The sequence below is a fragment of the Apaloderma vittatum genome, unplaced genomic scaffold (assembly GCF_000703405.1).
Source record: "Apaloderma vittatum isolate BGI_N311 unplaced genomic scaffold, ASM70340v1 scaffold19685, whole genome shotgun sequence".
In the NCBI taxonomy this organism is placed as follows: Eukaryota; Metazoa; Chordata; class Aves; order Trogoniformes; family Trogonidae; genus Apaloderma; species Apaloderma vittatum.
Window position 1 is genome coordinate 63,576 of NW_009715703.1, and position 9,795 is coordinate 73,370.

At 37.2% G+C, this 9,795-nt stretch overlaps 1 non-coding gene across 1 annotated transcript; it reads left to right on the forward strand.

Annotated features, from left to right (window-relative positions):
- The first annotated feature begins 7,939 nt into the window (after window positions 1-7,939).
- TRNAT-GGU lies at window positions 7,940-8,014 on the forward strand. The gene has a single exon. It is a non-coding gene; the product is annotated as a tRNA-Thr (tRNA).
- Window positions 8,015-9,795: the final 1,781 nt, after the last annotated feature.

Genomic DNA, 9,795 nt, shown 5'->3' on the forward strand with positions numbered 1-9,795 from the left:
TGATTTTGGCCATCGAAAAACTTCTACTTCGAAATCTCAGCAAAGTGATTCTGTTTTCTCCCGCCTAAGTGATGGGCAAACTAAGGCATCATGGATTTGTAGGATGTTTTGGGTTCAACTTACATATAATGGGTTTTGGCCTGTTTGTGAGGCTAAATCAATATAGTATTTATAAATAAAATAGTTTTCACTTCACCTCTAATAATCCATTTGCTTTTCACATTATCGTTCTTTCTTCATTTCCTTCATTTTGTTCCGTAATTGCATCAGAAATGCTATTTTGAAAAGCTAGGTAAAAATGCAAGTTTAGCATTTATTAAATTGAATATTCAATTAACTAAATACTTTTATATCTTGCCATAAAATCGGTAATAGTTAATATTCTTACAGATATTCTTTCATACAGTGCTGTGCAGCTCGACTCATAAATGAAGTGTGGAGAGATGTCAGCTTGATGTTGATGTTGCTTTTGAATATGTTGATTCTGCTTCTGGGGGGAATTTGGGATCCCCTGGAGATCTGTGATCTCTACTGCAGATTAGAGATGTGCCCCGAGTCAGCCAACATGGACCAAATACATAACTTCACAAATTTTCCTGGTCTTAGATCTACACTAAAATGGCAGGACAGAAAAGCAAAATTTGGGATCGGGATTAATCAGAGACTTAACGCAACAGAGAGTTTTGCATTGTATCTTCATTAGGCCACTTTGGGAAGGTTCTTTCATTTACGAATTTCAAAGCAAGATGACAAGGAGAGTTGATAATGCACTTCAGCCACTGCGGCACTGAGATGCAAAAGCAAGGACGCAGGAGGGGAAAGATTATCATCTTATTAGCGTAGGAGGATAAAGATTATCAGACTGCAATGATCCATTATTTATAGGAATGCTGTCCTTTTCTGTACACTTTACCGAGACATTTAATATAATTGCGCTAGAGATTAACGTTGATGTTATTTTCTTTAGTACTTGTTTTGAGTGTATGCTGTGCAGGTTGGCATTCAGGAAATTCAGTCAGAGGAGGAAAACAATGGTATTAATTAGGAATGTCAGTTATGGGTGTTATGAAATTCAAAATTGCCAAGTTTCCAGTGCAGTTCGGTGGTAATTATAAGAGACTGTGGAGACAAGCTGTTCTGTGCTCCCCCTAAAGAAATGCAGAGTTTGATGGACTTGTTATCAAAGTGCTGATGCAAATCTTGGTGAATGGAATACTGTGTCTAGAGCAAACTTTGGAATTTTTTTTTTAAATTTTGTTTTTGTTTTTAAGAATCTGTCACCACTGCTAATTCATCAGTAGTAGCACTTACCTATTTTCAGTGCTGTTCATCACAAGATCTCTGCTTCATAAATTATTCTCACTTTACAAATGAGAATTTTGGCATAATAAAGCAAAATTAATTTAATGGGGTTTATCTGAGTCATCAACAGAGCTGGACATTGGGCTTGAGTTCCACCTAAGTATATTTTTTATCATCAGAGACTTAGAAATCAGAGTTGCGTGCTGCTAAATTTCTGAGGAATGGTTTTCAATCTGGTCTCCAGGCTGCTGTAAGGCACATACAATAAAACCTATGCAAACCATATTTGTGCTCAGGAAACTTCTCTTTGCTACACAATGACTTCCCCTCCACGGGAAAATTTATTATTTTCCACACACTGAAAAAGCAGAAAGCCACTAGGAAGGATAAGAGAGTGTTCTGACACTGTTAGCAAGCTTTGCCGAAAGTACTCAGCTGTCTGCAAGACTGGGCTTCCAGCCTGAAATGTAAATAAAGGGCATTTTATTAATAGCAAGTTCATTTAAAATTTATTGTCATTATTTTTAATGAAGAAAAGTCTTCACAAAGTTATGCAAATCACGAGCAGTCTAAGGGTTGCTCTTGCAAAAGGAAAACATCAGGCTTGATCTATATTTACATTTGAGTAATGCATTAAAAATCAATTAAATCTATGTGCATAATTGAGGTAAATTAGTGGTAGCGAACTGGGTTGTCCTGACTGAGGATGTAATTAACTTCAAACTAGGTAATTGTAAAACAATTAGAAACAATGTATGCACTCCATTGTGTAAACATTTTATTTAAGAATTGTTAGGAGTTGAAATAATAAGGTTAGATTGGAATCAAGAATTCAATTCTGGGAACATCTGGAAAATAACCTAGAGAATGATCCTATTCTAAAGGAGTATTCTCGCTTTTCATTTTCCAGAGCTTCACTACAGCCCTGTATTAGGACTTGACTAAAGTCTTAAAGTAACTTCTCATCTTTTAGGATTTAATTCTAATACTATTGATGTGAACAGCAAAAATTCCATTTGCAGGAAACCCAGTGACCGCGTAGCATGGATTGGGGCACCTGCAAAACTAGGCGTATGATAGCTGGTTTGCAGAAAGATACCTCCACCTATACAGAGAGAGGTTTCCATAACCCAGTGCTCAGTTTCTGACGTTGATATAGATGCAGCACTGCTCAAACCATGGGTTTTGTTGCAGATTTGTATTTCCAGTGTAACTGTTAAGTTTTTGAGATTTTTACTGGTACCAGGCAGTTAAGAAATAATCAATTTAACGTCAAAAGGCACATAATTAACTTTGCTTGAGGCTATATCTGCATTTTTAAAAAAATGTCTTTAGTGTGTATTTGACTGTAAACTTTCATATTATTAAAATGCTCTGTTTATAAAAATTGATTGTTTGATATTTTACAAACGTGCAAGTCCTCACTCAAGTATCTCGGGAAGATTTTCTTAACTGGCTGGCAAGCACAAAGTAAAAATAGGAATGTGCTTTGAACTTTTAAGTTTCTTTTGGTTTTGGTTTTGTTTTTTTTGGAGGGATTGTGGGTTTATGGGGTTGTTTGTTGGTTTGGGGTTTTTCTGAGCTTTATAAACTCACTTAAGAGCAAGTCAAAAGTGCTGACACTTATCACCGGAATGGAATTGAGATTTAAACTTTGGGGAAAATTGCCACAACTATCAGTTTTAATGTAAAAGCAGATGAACAGAAATTTCTGCAATTCGGACTCTTCTGATGTATGGACAAAATCCCTGAGAACAGTTCATGAGCATTTACCCTTCCTCAGGTTATGGAGAAGACTGCAGTGCCGCTTAGTTGAAATGTTTGAGGCTGAAGTGTTTATTTTAGTATTAATGCCTAAAAGCCAATACAAATTTAATCTTGTTATAGCCTTAACATTTAGTGATTCATAATGAGTGATGCTATGAGTAATGGTAATTCTGCTGATTGCACAGTATTGAGTTTGAAATACTTTTATCAATGAATAGATTACTGAAATATTTAAAGAGAAACTGCCACATTTTCAGGCCCTGGTTAGTTTTACAATTTGGTATTTTTGTTTTTATTTATTTTTATTTTCTTTTTAAACCAAGGGAAATTATTTTGTTTGTGAATGGAAATACTCTGAAAATTATTTAAAGTCAAATAATTCAAGGTAGAGGAGTGATTAAACATGTTTAGTGTCATGCTTGGGAAATAAGGAACAGCTTGAGACAGAATATAGGAAACAATGAGCACGCGAGTCCTCTACATCAAATTAGCTTTTTGCTCACTTTGTTCATGCAAATGGACTGAATTTACCTGTGATATGTAGCTAGAGAGGTGTCACAGGGATGGTGTTCAATGAGGACCAATCTCTCCATGCAGGTGCAATATAAATGCCAGAGTATGTATTAGGCAGGTTTAAACTCTGGTGTTTTCTTTAGACTTCCTTCTTCTCTGGGTTTGTGTAGTCCTTTTCCATGGCTTAAGAACTTTTTAAAATGAAAATTGTTGGACAAGTCCTGAAAATCCGGAAAAATATCTCTCGGCTTTGATCAGCTCAAGCTTTACAACAGTGAGACAGTTTAACATGCCTTTAAAAACATTATCAACCTGATGTCCGTTACTGCAAGGGACTTGTGGATGATACAGGGTGAAAACTAAAAAAAAAAACCCATAGAGTTTGCAAAAGCATGTCTGACTGTACAAGGATCTTTATTTCAGAATCATAACAATGCAGAATTACGTTTATAAAAGACACAGCTCATTGCAAAATAATAGTTCTGTTCAAAGCATTCTTTATTCCAGCCTCAACACTCCTGCCCAAACCTTGGCCTTTGTATTTGCAACAGAAATAAGATTGGTCATCAGAGCATTTAAACATCAAAGCAAAGGCTGTGTTGGGATGTGCAGACAGATAGAAAGAGAAATATGGGTAGTGAATATTACAATTGTATAAAGAGGAATGGTAACAGACGGCTGTCCTGGTATTCATGGTGGACTAGCAGTACAATAGTGGATCAAGTCTAAGTACGTTTAACTGAAGACATTTGGCAATGCTCAAAGCACAGCTCTCTTCATCCTGGTCCAACCTACCCTATAAGCCGACTAATAAGAAAAAACAGAAAACATTCAGGGCAGAATAGATGTATAAACATAAACATAAAAGCTCAACTTGAATACGAAGCACTTTTTGTTTGGTTTGCAGTATCACAAAACAGCAAATGCAATGGTTTTGGAAGTATCTCAGAGATTTCCAAGCCTGTACAACAGTTCCATCTGCCCTGAGATTTATGATTAATTACATCTGCTGTGAGAATGCATTATGGACTTTTTTTCTTTCCAACTGTTTTTTAGTAAACTCAACTGATAAAAATGCATGTAGGCTCTTATGACAATAAAATTCCCCTTGGTAATAGTGAAATAAGTGGATTTTACAGTAGACTGTATAATCCTCTACTTGTGGAAATATGATGTAAGGAAGTAATCACAGAGCACTGATATTAGGAAGATGAGCTCTTGGCATTTGCTGAACAGTATGGCTAAAACATCTTTTTTTCAGGCTAATCTCTGAAGCAGTGTGAACAAAGCAATCAGATTGAGATGAAAAAGTTTAAGTGGATCATTAATATGACAGGAAAGGTTTTGAGAACACTTCAAAAGATGGAAGAGAAGGGTACATCTATTTCAGTTTTTAATCTTAGTTGATTCTATTGTGCTTGTCTGAAAAACAGCCCATTATTTTTCTCAAGAAGAATTCCCAAGTGAAACCAAAGTTATGTGCTAATACACTATCATCAGATGAGGTAGCCAAATTTTTTTGGCTGATATCAACTGGAAATGAATTTGGTTAAGAACATTTGTGATAAAAGTCCTCTTTTACTCAGAAAGTATGGATTTCAGTGCTGAAAAAGAATACTTTTGTCAGAAGCAAAGTATCATAATGATTCTTAGTAATAATTATAGTATGTATTTTCAAGAAATACGGTTTAATAGCGAAATGGTGACCTATACATATAACAATTATAAAAATTCACATTGAAGTGTAAGACTAAAAGTGTAATATGTATTTTAGGAATGCACAAAACAAAGAAATAAGCTTTTTCTTCTTATAGTATCAAAAGGTAAAGAATACATGTTTCAAAATAATTGCCTTTGTAATCTACTTGAGTTTAAAAAACCCAAAAAATAAACCCAGAACTTTTCTGTTAGCTGCTTCCCAGCTTGCTATTCTATCCCAATGACACATCTGTTTCTTCTAATGCTGGTAAATTGGTACAGTCCAATATTTGGCCTCCTCTACAAATGTTACTTTACTGTTCAACTGACTATGAGAAACCAGGAACATTTCCCCCATTTGTTCTCAAACTATTTGCAAGGCTTCAGCTTCACATCTGCAGTTTGTCTACTGGTGCAAAAGCTTTGTGGAACAACGATGTTCTGTCACATGAATAAGCCTCAAGTATTAAGGATTAGTCTTTGGCAATAATTCTTATTGTATTTTAAGTTAGGCCTTCAAGTGCTAATTCTAGGCTGTAACAGAGTGAAACAAGGAATAAATTCACTTATCTGCAACTTCCCTCTGGGAATGCTGTGCCTCTAGCTTTCTCTAGGTAAAAAGTATGATTTTGCTTGAGTGTTATTTGTATAAACTTAACTTTCTTAGTCTTGACGGAGAACAAAGTAGTCCCTTTTGAGGCAACCAGTGGTAGGGTGATGAGGCTGTTTCATCCACATACAAGCCTGTGATCCATTTCAGCTGTGGTACCGGAATTTTTGAGAGAAGGAGCTGCCGGCCCTGACGCGCCTGAGGGGGCACGAGCTGTGGGTGGGCCCTGCGCCCTCGGCAGCCGGCAGGAGGTGTAAAAAGGGGGAAGCCGTGAGGAGTGCGAAGCTTCTGAGGTGCTCAGGGGGCCCGGGGGAGGGTCTGGGGCTCGGGGGTGTGGAGGGATCGGGCAGGATGGTGATGGTGCTCCTCACGGGCGGTTCAAACACAGGGAAGCCCCATGTGATCGACCCACCTGACCTTGAAATATCAGGTTGGATGGCGCCTTGAGCAACCTCATCCAGTGGTAGATGTCCCTGCCCAGAAGAGATGATCATGATTCCGTGATCGTTGTTCTCATATTTCTGAATATTTGATGTTTTTTGAAAGAATCAGAATATCCTGGACCTGAGAATACGTGGGATGTTCCGCTTGAAGTGATGCAATAGCCTCATCTGAGGTGAGGTGGTTTAAGCACTAATTTGCAGAAGTAAAAAACAGATAAGTGCTACAATGAAATGAAACTTAAAGAATACAAGGTCTGTGACATGATCTCTTACATTTGTGAGGCTCTACTAGTATCGTTGCATGAGTACTCAGGGTTTACAAACTGGTGTGGAACAGCAGTTCCACACTGCACCTTGAGACACAGCGAGGTAATGTAGGAGAATTATGATTCTTTGTTCCTTTGTTCATGTGCAGCGGGAAGTGGCTGGGAGATGGAGAGGTGACTGCTAATGAAATTAAAACCTGAAGAAGCAAAGGGAATTGAAAAAAAAAAAAGTCCCACTGTTTAAGAACTGGTTAGATTATGTCATTAGATTGAAACAGCTCTACCTGAAGAATTTTGTCTTACCCCCACCATAATTAATTAGCTTGGTTCATTGTCCCTTGAAGACTCCTGCTGCTAGTCCTACCCTCAGGAGTAGGAAAATCTTACTTAAAGCACAGTGGTTGCAAAAGAAGGGGAACATGATAAAGTACTTCCCTGTGTTAAGAAAGTCTGTATTTTTCCCTGGGTATGCGTACATGTCTGTATCTGAATGCAGCTATTGAGATGATTCTCGCCATGTAACCAAAGAAGCCTGCTCAACATTCATTACAGTTTGGGAAGACTGACGCCTTTTTCCTCACTTCATATTTCTCTACACAGGACAAAGGATATAAAAGACAAGCCAGGAGATGTCACCTAGCTATTACTTTTTCTTCCAGTGTGGATGCTTTGCAGTAATTTTTCCTTGAGAGCAACCTACATAATCCTGACCCCTGTCTTCTCCTATCTTTCATCCCTCTGTTTCCTCTTCGGTGCTATGCCTTACTACGGTAGGAAAACGTAATTCAGCTCTCTGCAACTATGATTAGCGTAAAGCATTTTGTAAATGTATTGTTTTCTTTAGAAAACAACTTGTGAATGTTTCCATTTAACACACCGACTACTGCAGTCGTTCACCAGATAACATAACATGTTTGTGTTCTGAAAATAGTGTCTATTATAATGACTTTTATATAACTTAATCCATAATGGAAAGCAAAGCATAGACTGCCACATGGAGAACTGAAATCAGCAAATGAGTTCTCCTCTTGCTTAAAACTGAGCTGAACCAAACATACCACTTTGCAACTTTGTTCATGTATGGTCACACCGAGTCATATCTTGAGTTGCGTTTTGTGCTGTTAATAGAATTATGTTGGTGAGAGTCATCTTGGCTCAAAATTAGGTGTGTTAAAATTGAGCTTTTTTTTGTGGGCCTGCTATTTGTAGACAGATTCTGCTTTATCATAATTTTCATTTGTCATAAGGAAGAGTACATCCTGATTACAAAGTGTTAGGGTAGAGCTAAATTTGAACTAAATGATATTTGGAGACTGAACTGTTGAAACTGGAAGATAATGGGGCCGGTTAGCTCAGTCGGTTAGAGCGTGGTGCTGGTAACACCAAGGCTGTGGGTTCGATCCCCACTCGGTCCCCATGTGTTGCCTGATCTAATTGAGAGGTGGCCCGGCCCATACAGGGAGGTTGGATTAAATGATCTCTAAGGTCCCTTCCAGCCTAGGCCATTCTGTGATTCTATAATAGCTGTTGTAGATGCTAACCATCCTTTTGTGTAAGAGTTCTTACTTATTGTGGTTTTCAAGGTGGTATTAAAAGGGCATGAAGTTCACAAGGCTAACATCACTTGACATTACTCCCTTCAATTAAATGTAGCATATACACTGTGATACAATTATTCCATCACTATTTTTACTTAAAAAGACTTTTTATGAGAATGATCCATCAGTTGCCATCATGTAGGATAATGAGGACTTACTCGAAATGATTCCCTAATTGTAAACTCAATGCTTATGAAAATCAGTCTTTGCCACTGTTTGGCAAATTGCTGTGTTACTATAGTTTGCTGTTGGCACATCTTGCTCTCCGTTAAATGTACCAAGTGTTTGATATCTAATTATGCACTTACAGGTTTTCAGAGAATCAGAATGCAAATAGCAGTTGCAGAGTGAACTCTTACTTCTAGCTCTCCAGATTATTATTATTTTTTTTAACTCAGGCACTACAGCAAACCACATTGAGAGCTATTAATGTAAATTAATTATTCCTCCTGCTGGCTTCTTTACAACTTACTCAGATGAGGGATTATTAAATGCATCATGCCTTGCAAATTTGCATGCATTAAAAGCCTTATCATTGCCTGTGCACTGTTGGCCTCTGTCAGGGGGCTAAGAATTAAAAAATTATTGCTCAATCATTTTAACTGGTAAGTGCTGATCACTGTCCACGTGGTTCTAAAATACAGCAGAGCAGGTCACTTTGATTATAGACCCTCCTGATAACGTCGTGTCCCTAACATTGTAAGGGCCATGTGAATCGTACCGCGCTTTTGCGTTGTTACTTTAAAGCTACCATGAAGAAGAGAATTATAGGATGTGGTAGGATATGTATTTTTCTGATTATTTTTTTTAATATAAGTTTCTGGTTCAAACAAATGAAGGAAGCAGATAACCATGGTAACCCAAAAAAATATGGGAATATAGATCTGCTGGTGTATATCTGTGGAGAGTTGAATAAATGTGTAGAGGGATGTCTATTTATTTATTTACAATTCCATTCTATTTTTACTTAGCATTTAGATCCTAAACAAAGCTAAATGTTTATGGAAAACAGAAAGCTGTGAAAAGTCCAAACACGTTTTTTGTGTTTCAAATAATTTTATTTTAACACAATTATACATCAATTAAATTATGAATATTTCCCCTTCTATAAGGATTTTAAGTAGATAGCTCTGAAATGAGGTAACTTCAAAAATGAAGACAAACTATCAATTGATAAAATGGTGATATGACAGTTTAATTTTAACAATAATTTCAATATTGACATGTACTTATGGATTAAGATTAAGACTAACAGATAGATGAAGCACACTGAAACAAACAAGTAGATTTAAATACTTTCGGTTCCACTGAACATGGTGTATGTCAGGACACTGAAGTGTTATTTGCCATATCCTTTAGTTGCTACACCTGGTTTTCGACTGTTCCAGGCAGTTGTGCCCACATGAAGTTATCCACTCCGCGTTTGCACATCTTGGGGAGAAGCATTAAGGGAACTTTGGCCAAATAGTTTATGAGCTGTATCTGTATGGCTTTTCAGCCCTCCCCCGAAGTTTCTGTACTATAAACCTCCTTAATTCAGCTGAAAATGTGACCACACAAGTTTACACAGAAGTATTAATTCTGATGTTCATTAGCAA